Below are 13,236 nucleotides of genomic sequence, written 5' to 3'. Positions count from 1 at the left end.
TTCCCTCTCTCCTTGTGAATAGTAAATTACATTCTGGGAGTTCTCAAGTCCCTTTAATCTTTAATTCTCTGGGAGCTTCATCCACATGGACCTCTGCACTCCTGCACTACTGGATGTAATGCAACTCTACTCCAGGACTGGTGTCAGGAGTAGCTTTGTGTCTGTGAACCAAGATGTTCTCTGATTCTTTTACACCAAGGCACATTACTATTACATGATGCTCTGAAGTAACAGCTGAATCTACAATTCTGAGTGCATGCTATGTGTTTGCTCCAAATGTTTTGACAACTGTGAGAGGAAATATTCAAACAGGAGAAAACTGACCGCAAACTCACTCTGCAAAGTTGGCAGGGTATCTTCTTGTTCTGTTCTTTTTGGCATTCCCCATACAAGAACTGTAAGCAAAATTTGGGGAAAAAAAAAAAAAAAGAGAGACTATAAATTTCCTCATTTTTATGAAGTGATATAAAGTTCTGCCATGTTGTGATAGGTTCAAAGGAGGTTGAATCTCCTTCCCTAAGCACTGCAGGAGCTTTGGGTGTTCTCTGTTGTATGAAAAGGGCTTGCTATACCCCATCACCACTGCAAAATACAAATACGTTGGTGTGCTAATGTTGTGAGGCCTGTTTGATATCCATTGCAGGAGTCTGATGTCATGTGAAATGGCAGGTCTGATGGTATCACACCGTACAATGCAGCTATCAAGCAAGTGGCAGACAATACCTTGAGCCCAGTGAATAGCTGAGGTAATCTGCATCCAGTGATAAAGAAAAATGCTTCTGACTTTATCAAGAGTTTGTAGTTTGTACAGCAAGATTATATTTCTTTGTTAAAGTAAGCATTTCCTGCTTCAGAAAGCAACCTTTTCTGAAACCCAGATGGATCAAAACTATTGCATGTGCCATGCTGAAAACAGCTACGCTGGAGAAGACATACATGAATTTTCAACTTGCTAATGACAGCTCTTGAGAGGGCTGGGAGAACTGTTCCTAGGACAGATCCTTAGAACTGGTCTTAGGATTCAACTAATTAAATAGTTATGTAGCTGAAAAATAGGAGAGCGCAGATGTACCAGTGACATAAATTCCTGATATCTTCACTACAGAAATCAATGGGAATATCCTGCAGAATGCACTGGACTATACCAACAAAGCAACAGAGGTGGAATAATAAAAGGAAAAAAACTGTAAGTTCTCAAGCATTTCTGTTCCCCAAGAAGATGGAACAACTGATGCTTCTTTGTTTGCTTTGCTTTAGTGGAGGCCCAGGATATGCTCGGCAGTGTATAAAACTCCACTTAAGGCTCCCTCACTGAGGAGTGCATGGATGTCCTCTTCAGCTCTGCAGTTTGTTGCATTGCTCCCACCAGGCCTCTTCAGCTCTGCTTAGCCACTCCTTTCTCCTATTAACTGAAATACAGCTCTTTTCCCTGGTTAGCAGCACTAAGTTCTCACGACTAGGCAAAATATGAGGGTCTAATGGCCAAATAGTATTTACCAGTCTTACTCCCTTTTTGCACCATTTAATGGTGAGATTTGCCTTTCAGATGAACTGGATCTGTGCCCTGAAAGCACTTTCCTTCTAACACCTTGAGAACACTGTAACAGCCATTTAGGAAAAAAAAAAAAAAAAAAAAAAAAGGCAGATTTGCCATCTGTGATGCTGCCAATTGCTAACGTGTTTACAGAGTTGTCAATGGCATTTGCAATAATGCAGCGTTTCCTGCACATTTTCACAACTATGCCTTTTGAGAAAATCCTGTCTCCCATAGCTAAGTACGTGTGGCTGACTGGTTGCTGGTTGCAGTGTCTACAACGTAATAACCATTTCTTGGACAGCTGCTGCTTTCATTAGTTGTTACCATATAGGCAGTTGATTTTACTGTAGAGTTGATTCAGGCTCTGCTGCATTGTGCAGCAGCCGAAAGGATGTTTTAAACTAATATTTTGTCTGCAACTACAGATAATTATCCCCAGCAGGAGCTGTAAATATCGCAGTCAGTACTATGTTTTCTATTATTTAGCCACATACTGATGGCTCTGTGCAAGGAGAGGATTCCTTAGTGCAGGCAGCCATCTGAGGGCATTGTAGTCAGAACCTGTCCTCTTTATAACAGAATGCCGTGGGTTCTCCTAATGCCTCCCACCAAAGTAATATGTAGACAGCTTCATTCAGTAAAGGTTCACATTGGGCTTTGACAACAGAATAGGTTAGAAAGTATGATTAAATATATAACGGTCAATTAAACTTACAGCATTCATTTTAAGCAGGTAGAATATAGTGGGGATGATATTTATCCAGGTTGTTGAAGTTAGCACCTCCACACGTGCTTCTTAAGACAGTCTCAGTTTAATTCAGTACATCTGACAACATCTATAGACCTATCCCCAAACCTACATTATCAAATTATTAACTAAAATTTCAGTCTCTTGAAAAGCCCGACTTTTCCAATAGACAATCCAAGTGGACAATCTCCAGCATTACTGATTTGTGTCATGTCATGGAAGGCAATACAAGTATGACACAATATTCATTGTCTAAATAGCAGGTGATCTTCACTAAAATTAATTCCCTTCCCTTCCCTTCCCTTCCCTTCCCTTCCCTTCCCTTCCCTTCCATTTTATACTCTCTGAAGAACAAAAAGCAGAGTATGACAGTGTAAGCACGGGTGAATTCCTTTCTCAAGGAGAAGGAAGTCTGGAACTTCTTCAGTTCAGTGATGAACTTTGGAAAGCCATTTTGCCTTGCCCTTCCTAGGTCAAACATGTCCTGCTGTGCTGTCACTTGGGCAGCTGAGACAGCCATTTCATATTATTTTTATGTTTCTGCTCCTAACTTAGCCATTACATGAAGCATTTGCACTTTTAAGAGGTCAGTTTTGAGATACCAGGGTTAAAAATTACCACAGTCTATCACAGAGGAAAGCTCAAAACCAGATGTACATACCTATTTAAAATGAACTTGTGTACCTCTACTTTTGCAACCACTGCAGCACATAAAGTCCTGTGTGGTATTGCATGCAATGGTTTTCTGCAGTATGCAGAAAAGGCTCATGGCAGATTGTCAGGTCAGGAACAAGTGGAGAGAAAGTGAGAGCATGCCAGTTCTGGAAGAGAGCATAATACTGCTAAAGAAAACAAAGGAGAAATGCTGCTAGTTGTGAGGCAGGAAGGCTGGAGGGAAGGAAAGGAGGGAAGAAAAGTGAGGTTTAATCTCAAAAAAAGGAAAAGGGTTTCAAGACATATCATGACTAAGGATTCCTGTCTGAGTCAGATATATACCAAAGTAATGGGAATTTCATTCAAATGGTTATAAAACCTCGATCTTTATAATTGTTATAAAACCTAGATCTTTTACACAGTGTGGATCCTTCTCTTACTTGATTTCAAAATAGTCCAAAATTTGAAATTTTTTGATTCTGGTATTTAGAGTCAATTTTTTCATTAATTTTTTAAAGCTATTTGACCAGATACTTAATTTGTCCCAAGCCAAACCTTCTTAATGTATTCACTCTATCTCCGCCCCCCCCCACTTTTTTTTTAAACAGGCACAAAAGATCAGTGCAAAATACAACAGTAAAGCTGTCTGTAGTGATCCATGACACAAAGTACAGAATGAAATTCTGAATGTCTTACTCTGTACTGTAATCATGGTTCAAATGCCAATTTGTAGACCAGCTCTGTTGTGGAAGAAAACAAATTGCTCTTTTGTGTTTCCAAAACAAAGAATAATATTTCCAAAATTTTGTAGGAAACACCCCTGAAAGAATGACTCCGCTTCATTACTTCCCCTTCCTTCTAGTTCTGGGAAATGCTCCTTTTGCTGAGCCAGCTAGCTGGAATTTCTTGGCTATAAGGTGCCATTTTTAATGAAAAAAAGGTTTCTCAGTGGAATGATGTAAGTAGAAGTAAAGAGCACACAATATATATTATGCAATATATATATACATTTAATATGATAAATCAAAGTCTCATGTGAACAATATCCCAGCCATTCATGAATTGCCTTCTTTGATTCATTAGGACTGTTTTGATCAGATTGAAATAGTACAACTTTGAAAATAAAGTTGCAGCTCACCAAGGGAAAAAGAGTAGAGCCATCCAGAAAGCTCTCGAGTTTTATACAAGTGCCTCTGTTCTTGTAAACTAACAGTCTTCTTTCTTCACTACTTGATTCTGTTACTTGTAAATCTCTACAAAGAATGACGGTTTGTGAGAAGATAATTGATTTATTTGTTTGTCTGCCCATGAGGGATAGTCCCAGAACCTCACCACGTGGAAATTTTGGCATTAACTAGAATGATGATCCTTGAGGATCCTAGAAAAATGATCCTTGCCCAAGCAAAGAGAAGAAATAAATCAACTTAGCAGTCGTGGCTGTAATAGAAGGACACCTCTCCTATGAAGAAAGACTGGGAGAGCTGAGGATATAAAGCTTGGAGAGGGAAGGCCCTGGGGAGACCTCATTGCAGGCTTTCAGTACTTAAAGGGGGCTTATAAAAAAGATAGAGACTTTTTACATGGGCAGGTAGTGATAGGACAAGGGGGAATGGTTTTAAACTAAAAGAGGAGAGATTTAGATTAGATGTTAGGAGGATATTCTTTACTATGAGGGTGGTTGCCCAGAGAAGCTGTGGATGCCCCATCCCTGGAAGTGTTGAAGGCCAGGCTGGATGGGGCTTGGGGCAACCTGGTCTGGTGGGAGGTGTCCCTGCCCATGGCAGGGGGATTTAAACTGGATGGCCTTTAAGGTCCTTTCCAACCCAAACCATTCCATGGTTCTATGATGATGATTCTATGATAATAGAGTGAAGAATATAGCCTGCTTTAGGAAAAGACGGCTGGAGAAGATAAGAGGTGCATGCAGACCTGAGCTAAAACCTAGTGTCAATATTTTTGATATTTCTGTCCTCCCACTTGTTTAAGGATCAGGTCCCTCCTTTGAATTATGTCAACTTCACAGCTACTTTTTGTAGAAAGGCTCAGGAGCTCTGATGAACTGCTCCCAGCTTTCTGGTCTGCCTGTTGTCTGAAAGCAGTTTACCATCGCATCAGGAAGGTGTTGCTGCAGGGTGTTCCGCGTGTGTGTGGGCAGATGGCTCACACCGCCCTTCTGGAGGGAATGTGCTGCCCATTTTTATGCCTCATGGCTCTTCAGATCAGCAGAGCTTCAGGCAGTCAGTGAGCTGGTAGATCACACAGCCGTGACAAAGGGAAAAAGCCCCTCCAGGCTCACAGGGGTGCAACTCCCAGACAACTTGCAGGAACACTGCAGGAGGAAAACCAGCTACAGACAGTTCTGCCTCTGGACATGCACATGTAAATGCCATTAATATAAAAATCACCTCAACCTCACACCATAGCTTGCTCTCCTTATTACTGACTTTATCTCAGATAATGTGAGAGGGAGAAATGGATTTCTGCATTTTGGCAGCTCCATCCTCTGAAATTAGCCAGAGCTTAAGGTCTGGCTTTGTTCCAACATTGTCACTGCACTGGCATACCTGAGTGCAGGGCTTAGCACTGGTGGATCTGCAAATCTGAATGATAAGATTTTATTTATTATTATTATTTATTTTTTTTCAGGGATCACACAAACAAGCCAAACCTTGCTGAACTGAGTTGAGGAGTTAACATACAAGGGAGGTAATATAGCATAGCAGCAAAAGTAAGTTAAACCCACCACTCTGGCAAATTTGCTTAGTTCTGAAACATTTTGCTGAAGTCTGTGATAGAGTTGCTTTTCCATAAAGTCAGAGTGCTCTGGGCTTGCTTATCATCAGACTGAAGATAGCATGCTTTCAGCAGGCAACTTTGCTCCTTGTGTTTGTTTTCTTGTCCGTGTCTCATTGGTGTCTGTTCACCAATATCTGGTGCTTGCAGTGGTGTGCTGGACCATGACCAGGGTTCCTCAGCCCCATCATGCTAGTATTACTTCTAAGTGAATGATATGTCATCATACTATCGACTGTGGTTGGCAGCCGGTGCAACTTTGTCTATGGGAAGACAGCAGCCTGAGGTCTGTGTTGAGTGTTCTTGTTGCATTGCTCATCCTGTTTCCCCACTGCGGTTGTGCCCACTCATCTCCGGGTTGTCACACTATAGGGATGCCCTCTCCTCTCTCCATAGCTGGCTGGGACATCTTGCTGTTTCCCTTGTCGGAGCCTGATCTCATGGGGAGCTGGGCAAGGGGGCTGCAGTCTTTGGTGTGAAACTGTACCCTGAGCCTGCATTGTATTTACTCTTCTGTCAGGTTAGTGTTATTGAGAGGAATACATGCACAAGGGATGGACCCTCCAGCAGCTGTGCTAGGAGAGGAGCTTGCCCTTTTCTGCTGTCTGGTCTCACAAGGTGAGGACTTGTTTGGCAATATGACTGTAAAGCCTTGCTGCCTCACTTCACTTGCTGCTCCAGTGTGCCCCACGTGTTCCCACTTTTGTGCCATAGGACACAGCTCGTTTGCTAGTTTCAAAACTACTCAAATGGTAACGTCAGCTCAGGAAATGGGTCCACTTTAAGTCAAAGTCCCTTGACCTTATGTTTAACCTCTCTCTGATCAGAAACACTCTGCAGCAGCACACTGGGGAGAAGCAGGAAGCAGCAGAAGAGTGGCAACTGTGCTCATCCATACTGCTGCTAAAGTCTGAGTACCCCTGGGAAATGCAACCTCAGTGATCCTGGGGGCTAGCAAGGAATGGCTGAAGCAGTTATCATTTTGCTTCTTTTGTGCATCAAGAGATAAAATCAGGTGTGCCTGAACAGAGCACAGTAGGGTCAGAAATTTGGAGAGGGGCATCCAGCCAAGGGAAGAAGCTGGCTGAGCTCTCCCAGGCTGGCAGCTGAGTGTGTGGGTTGGCATCTGGAGACTTGAGGCAGGGTTTGGTCTTCAAGCACTGCACCTTCATCCAGAGCCATGCCGGCTGCAAAGGAAAGCTTCTGTCTCTGTTTCAAGGCACTGTGTTTGTTGGCAGTCCTGCATCAGCCAGGCAGAGACGCAGCTTTTCATCTTTGTGTGTGTAAAATCTGAAGTATGCAAAGAGGAAGAAATACTAACATTTAGATAAGACTGGGGAAACCCAAAAGTGTGGAGAGTGGAGGGAGAGTTTTAAAAACCATGAGTGACAAGGGAATAAGCCTGGCGAATGTGTAATTTTTAAAGAAAAAATGAAGGTTTTAACTAAGTAACATTTTGAGATAAAATATTCTCTCTCTTTTAATCTTCATATTGATTAGCATTGCTAATGACTTCAGGTGTACATTTGTTGCTGACTTGGCTACTGGGAAGGAATGTGTTTGTTTTGAAAGCAAAGCTCTGTTTGCTAACATGTTTCCCTGGTCTTGCTATAAGACTTTTTTCCCGTGACTTTGAAAACAGAGGGATTTGTTTGTTTTTAATATCTTTCTGCTCCCTTCTTTCCATGAAAAGCAGGCTATCTAAAACTGACTGTTCTTAAGCAGTGAATTTTAGACTCTTCATAACCAATGTACTAAAATTCTCCCAATTTCCTCATTTTCTGCCTGGGAAAGGACTTTGAATGTTGTAATATTTACTTTTGGAATATAGCTCAGATTTTATTATTATTATTATTATTATTATTATTATTATTATTATTATTATTATTATTTAATTTATTTTGAGCCATGTTCCGGTGTGGTGATGAGATCCTTAATTCAGGAAGCTCTAACTCAGGAGGAAAGGCAGTCTTTTCCCATGGGTTGGCAGTACAAAATGTTCAGGTAACTCTGAGTAACACACTTAATCCTGTTCCAGCATGTACAAGGCTCAGTGGAAAACTGACAGAAGTGTTCTGGAGATTACTCTGCTCTGGCTATTCCAAAGTCTTTATTAACTTAGGGACATTTATCTCTTCTCTCTGCGTTTGTATTATTTGTGCTGAAAACAAGACAGATATATTTATAAGTCTATGACTGGTTCTGAAGTGTGAAGATGCTTCTCTACATTCTTTTCTTAAAGACAGCACATTTCCAGAAAACAGCAGACTCATACAGAGAGAAGATAGAACTCATATGACTGATATTACACAATATCCTGATGCTTCATTCTTACAGATTCTGCGGTAAAAATATATATTTTTTCTAGCTCTGTTCAAGATTCTCTAAGAAAATATGTGCACTGTTCAAGACAAGAATATCCTCTAATCTTACGAGATGGCATCTGTAAGATTACACATCAAAACCAAGACTTCTAATGACAAACTTTGAACTCTCTTGGCTGCATGGGCATTTTATTATTACCGTTATTGTGATCAGACTGCTGCTTAAGATATCGAGTAATAGAAAATTAGCAGCTAAAAGAATAGCATATATTTCAACCTTTAGTCTTTTTGTTACAAGATCCTCATTCCAATCCCAGTTCTAAGCTTGTATTTATATTTAACAACATCTTATAAATCACACTCTTACTGTATTTTTTCATTTGAATATAAATGTTAGAAGGAAACAAATAATGTTCAAATTTCAACGGAAAATTTTCTTCCTACATTACACAAGAAATAACTTCAAAATGTATTTTTTTCCATTTAGTCAGTATAGATGAGACAGGTCAGAAGTGTAAAGTGTACACACATCCACTTTTCCTGAGTCACAAAGCTGACAATCAAAACAATAAACAGAAAAAAAAAAAAAGTATCAGGGAATAAGGGAATACTGGAAAGAATTGCCTCTGTTTTCCCCCTACTACTTACGAGGTAATTTTTCAGTTGAAAATGAAGTTAACTGTTTGCACTTTCTATTCTTTTATAAGGTGAAATAAATGGTGCACATTAGATGCCTCATGGACAGAACAAATCACGTCCCTTGGGTAGCTTATACCAGATCGTCCCTGTGGCAGGGGGAAAGCCCTGTGTCTTTGGCATCTTGGGTACTCTGAAATCAAACTTTTTTTTATTATTTATTTTTTTCTTTTTTTTTCTTTTTTGGAAATGCTACACCCCTGTGAAACCTGCCAAGTTACCAAACCACATCAGCAATAATTATTTTACTTCTCCTTGTTCCTGGAATGCTAATAACATTACTACTCTTGTAATTGAGATAGAAACATATTAAGAATTCAAGAAGTGGTTTCAAAAAGCAGCAGTTTGTACGGAATTTAAATGACAACTTTTCATATGAAAAAGAAGTGGAAACACATACCTTGACTGTGAATTCAGCACTGAACAGGGAGTGCAACACTTCTCAGAGAACAGTCACTCTCCTTCTGTTGTATGAATGACCCTAACTTCTGGTTTTCTGCCCCTCCCTGAACAGAATAGACTCATCCCCTTTTGGTGACATCATATTCCTGGATTTTCTGCCTTGCTGTATTTTATTTCAGAAGCAAAGCTTGTCTACTCTAACCAGCATGAGACCACTCTTATTTGGCTATGGGTGGTAAACTATACAAATCAAGTTAAAATAAAGATGTGTCACAGTGTATATAAAACAGCTATATGTGTTTGAACAAGAGCTTCCAGAAATGTGTGTGCATAAACATGTATGCACATACACAAACCTGACCTTTATTGTGGGTGATGCCACGTGCATTACTTTTATCAGTGTTAAACCCAATCAACAGTTAAACAAATTAGCTTCTTGCAGGACTTGGATCTTTAAAACAGAAAAGAACAAATATCTCATTTACAATTTTACATTCTTCCAATTCAAGGGAAGAAATTTAGTGTTTATATTTCTGGAAGACAGTGTGTTCTTCTTCCTCAGCAGAAATCTCTGGCTACTGATTGTGCTAAGAACTAAGACAAATTCCAAATACCACTTAAAAATTTATATAGGACCAAAATTTCTTCAAGTTTTGAATGAAATGTCTGTAAGAAACGCAATTATATACAAAGGGCAGGGAATAGCCTTTTTCCTATGACAATTATTTTATTCTGAATATGAGATCATAACAGATCTAATTTTACCTTGTTCATAACAGGCGTAGCTGTTTTCCTTCTATTTATGCAATTAAACTGAAACCTGAAACGGCAGCAGTTGTTGCAGCATCCCACACAAAGGATACATCTTCATTCTGAGAATACATGAACAGAGAAGAGAACGGTCTACTCTGTTTCACACAAATTAATAATTGTGAAAGTAATAAATTCAAGAAAACTCTTGGAGCTATTCATATTATATGTAGTCTTTTGTGATCAAAGGTGTCTACCAGAACAATTATTGGGCCCCTGCTTCTCTCTCATTCTCCATTTATAATTCTAGGGCAACACTCATTGCATTTTTCCCAACAGGAATAACTGCTTTGCTTTCCACTCATTCTTTTTCTTTCTCTGACACCATTATAACAGCTGGTAGAAAATAACACATTTTCTTTATTTAATGCTGCAAGCTCAGTAAAACTTTTTGACCAACGATGCCTTCCCCTGGTCCATTCCTGCTTTCCCTGCAACAGTTCTATTTTGATCATGTAATCTCAGGACTCAAATCTCCAAGGTATTCACCCTGATTTTTTTTTTTTCCCTATCCTTTTGTATCCAAACAAAATTTTAGAATTATAATTGGAGTTTCTTTTTTTAATTGGGTATGGGTAGAGTTTAAACATTAACTTAACATGTATTCATAGGAGGGGTTCTGCTAGCTCATTTGTAGCAGTGTAATAAAACCCAGCTGTACTGAGATCTACTCCATTAAACCTGAGGAATGCCTCTTGAGGAGCAGGTGATTGGGTGTTTTGAAGTCTTCAGGAGCTAGCCTGTTATGGACACTTGCTTCTGAAATGGGAAACATGCCTGTGATCACCTCAAGAGCTTTTGAGAGACCAGCCTCTGCAAAGGAGGCTGGTCCATGACTGGTCCAGGGGTGTGGGGAGGTAATAAGCACATGCACCTGACTTTGTCTGCAGTTAAATTACTTGGCATTTTGTAATATTGCAGTCAATGTTCTCCTCATATTTAAGTATCAGGAGATAACATGTAGAAACTTCAGTATGTAAACATAAAGCTAGAATATCTTGAATACAGACAGATGACAGAACTTTCCCCTACTCTCCCTTCTCTGTTTTCTAAAGAACAACTGTGAATTGCTGCAAGATGCCACAGCTGAGAGTCATAACTAATAATTGTGAAAACTTTAATCAGCTTGAACTTGGTTACATGTGAGCATTTTTTCTTAGCTAGGAAATCTTAGCCAAGATTTTGCTAGGAAACTGAAGAACATAGCTGAGTATTGGACTCTTAATTCCAGACAATAAAGGGTGAGTAAACAAATATATGGGGAGAACTGCTTGCCTTGATAGTTGTTCAGGATCATTGCTAATATTTTCTGGGGAAGTCAGTTTGTCTAGTGATTTTTGCTGCTTATTTGCTGCCCTTTTCCAAGTGTGTTTCACACTTTCCCACCTTACTGCTGTCACTATGGCTGTCTTTGTGTACCAGGGTTTGGAAGAGGGCAGCAATCCTCTGATTTTTGATGGGGAGTTACAGTTTTGAGTACTGGAATTTGAGCAGGAGTCGCCTGATGAGCAGAGGACTTGTGTTCTTGACCATGCGTGTGAAAGAACTTCTGCTCAGGCGAATAGCATCTGCTTCAGTGGTTATTAAAACACTGCGTGCGTGCACAGAGAAGCTTTTCTTGCAGCTGAGTGTGTGCATTTGCTTCCTGTAAAAACTCACTGTCTTGCACAAGATTTAATGATTAAAATCAGTGACTGAAGAGACTTGGATACCTTCTCTACATAGGATCTTCTTTGGCTTCCCTTTCCTTGCCCTTAGCTGAGTCTGATCCTCAGAGATAAATTGTATCTGGATAGTTCTCCGTCAGCAGTGAGGTTTTTGTATCACGCTGAATCTCAGCGGCTTGGCATGTGTTCTGGTATACGCCGCGCCCCCTTTTGGTCATTTCTCGTTCTGGAATAATAACAGGTTTTCGTCTCTGCATGTTTTTGGCTTTTCAGAAGAAAACTTGTTTAAAAACTTATTTCTCTAATTCATGTAGAAATGATCTTTCCTTCTCACAATCAAATAATTATTTATTGTACTTCCTTCTTTTTTGTATCCTAAAGAGGGTTGACAATCAACATTTAGAAACTGTGTGAACTGCTGAGTATTGTATGAAAGGGCTTAGTTTCAGAAGTGTTATCATAAAACAGAGGTGGATTACAGACACAGATTATCAACAGAGAAGCAAAGAGGATGATGGAAACATTTTTGACTTACTTACCAGAGGGGAAAAAAAATGTTTTGTTTGAAAACTGGATTCTCTGTGTGGTATTGTACAGGTACACAATCAGAACCAGACCTCTTCAGTTCTGCGAGAGGGGCAGCCTTCATCTTTAGAAGCAGTGGCATGAATCTCAACCAATCCCTTTGTGAGTGTGTACAGGAAAGTGCGGAGACCTGAAGGCAGTGGTGCTCTCCTAGCAGTAAAATTACTCTCAGCTGAATAACCAGGGCTTCAATCTGCATTGGATGATACCAAGTGAATAGCATTAGAATGAACAGAGAAAGCAGGGGACCCTGCTTCCCTGCTTTTCTATATCCTTGACAAGTCTATGCATGCTGTAGCAGGCAGTACTATTGGGATGAGAGTGTTTATCTGTAAGATGTACATTTTTTTTTTTTTTTTTTTAACTTTTATGTACCTTAAGTACTGGAAAGTACTTATGTAACCAAGTACCAAGTTACTGAAACCCTAGGTCCTGCTTCTTCCTTGATGTTGATCATAATTTGGCTGCATCTACATGGAGGAGATTATTGCCTTCACAGGGAGCTGGCATCTAATATCTTCCCTTGTGACTTCCCAAGTAAGTGCTCGTTATGTAGATCCATCCCTATGGTAATGCCTGGCATCTCTCTTGTACTGAACAGTAATTTTATAGCTTTTTATCACACTTGGAAACAAATAGCATTAAGATAGCATGCCTCTACTGCTTCCCAAACAGCTCTACCTGACGAAGTTTCTCAGGAGAGTGCCACTGCATGCTAGTGCATGAGATTAGCTGGAGATACAGTGCAGCAGGATGTTATGGTTTAGGTTATACTTTTCTACTCAATTGGTCAAGTGTTCTTCCCCCTTTCCTTTGCAGATGTTAGGTGGGATTGATGGTAATCACTTAGCACCAGGAAAAAGATTAAAGGAAAAAAAATCCACAGCCTTGAAGTACCGGGTAGTGTGCCTATCCTTGCAATTACTGAAGCTTTCCTGTAAATAGTGTTACAGATGTGCCTCAAATTAAGCTCCTCCATTCGGAAGGAAACTTGCTGTTTCTCCTCAATAAAATCTTTTT

General features: G+C 40.0%; 1 protein-coding gene across 3 annotated transcripts in view; it reads right to left on the bottom strand.

Annotated features, from left to right (window-relative positions):
* The window catches only part of BDKRB2 (bradykinin receptor B2), a 31,018-nt gene extending 21,759 nt beyond the window's left edge, over nucleotides 1-9,259 (bottom strand). Inside the window, exon 1 of one of the 3 annotated variants that reach the window (XM_035328585.1) lies at nucleotides 9,153-9,259. The gene's annotated coding sequence lies outside the window, so the exon portion shown is untranslated. The remainder of the gene's footprint in view (nucleotides 1-9,152) is intronic. The other 2 variants (XM_035328588.1, XM_035328586.1) reach the window with 2 other exon arrangements.
* Nucleotides 9,260-13,236: the final 3,977 nt, after the last annotated feature.

The sequence above is a fragment of the Oxyura jamaicensis genome, chromosome 5 (genome assembly GCF_011077185.1).
Source record: "Oxyura jamaicensis isolate SHBP4307 breed ruddy duck chromosome 5, BPBGC_Ojam_1.0, whole genome shotgun sequence".
In the NCBI taxonomy this organism is placed as follows: Eukaryota; Metazoa; Chordata; class Aves; order Anseriformes; family Anatidae; genus Oxyura; species Oxyura jamaicensis.
This window is presented reverse-complemented; position numbering and strand designations above follow the sequence as displayed.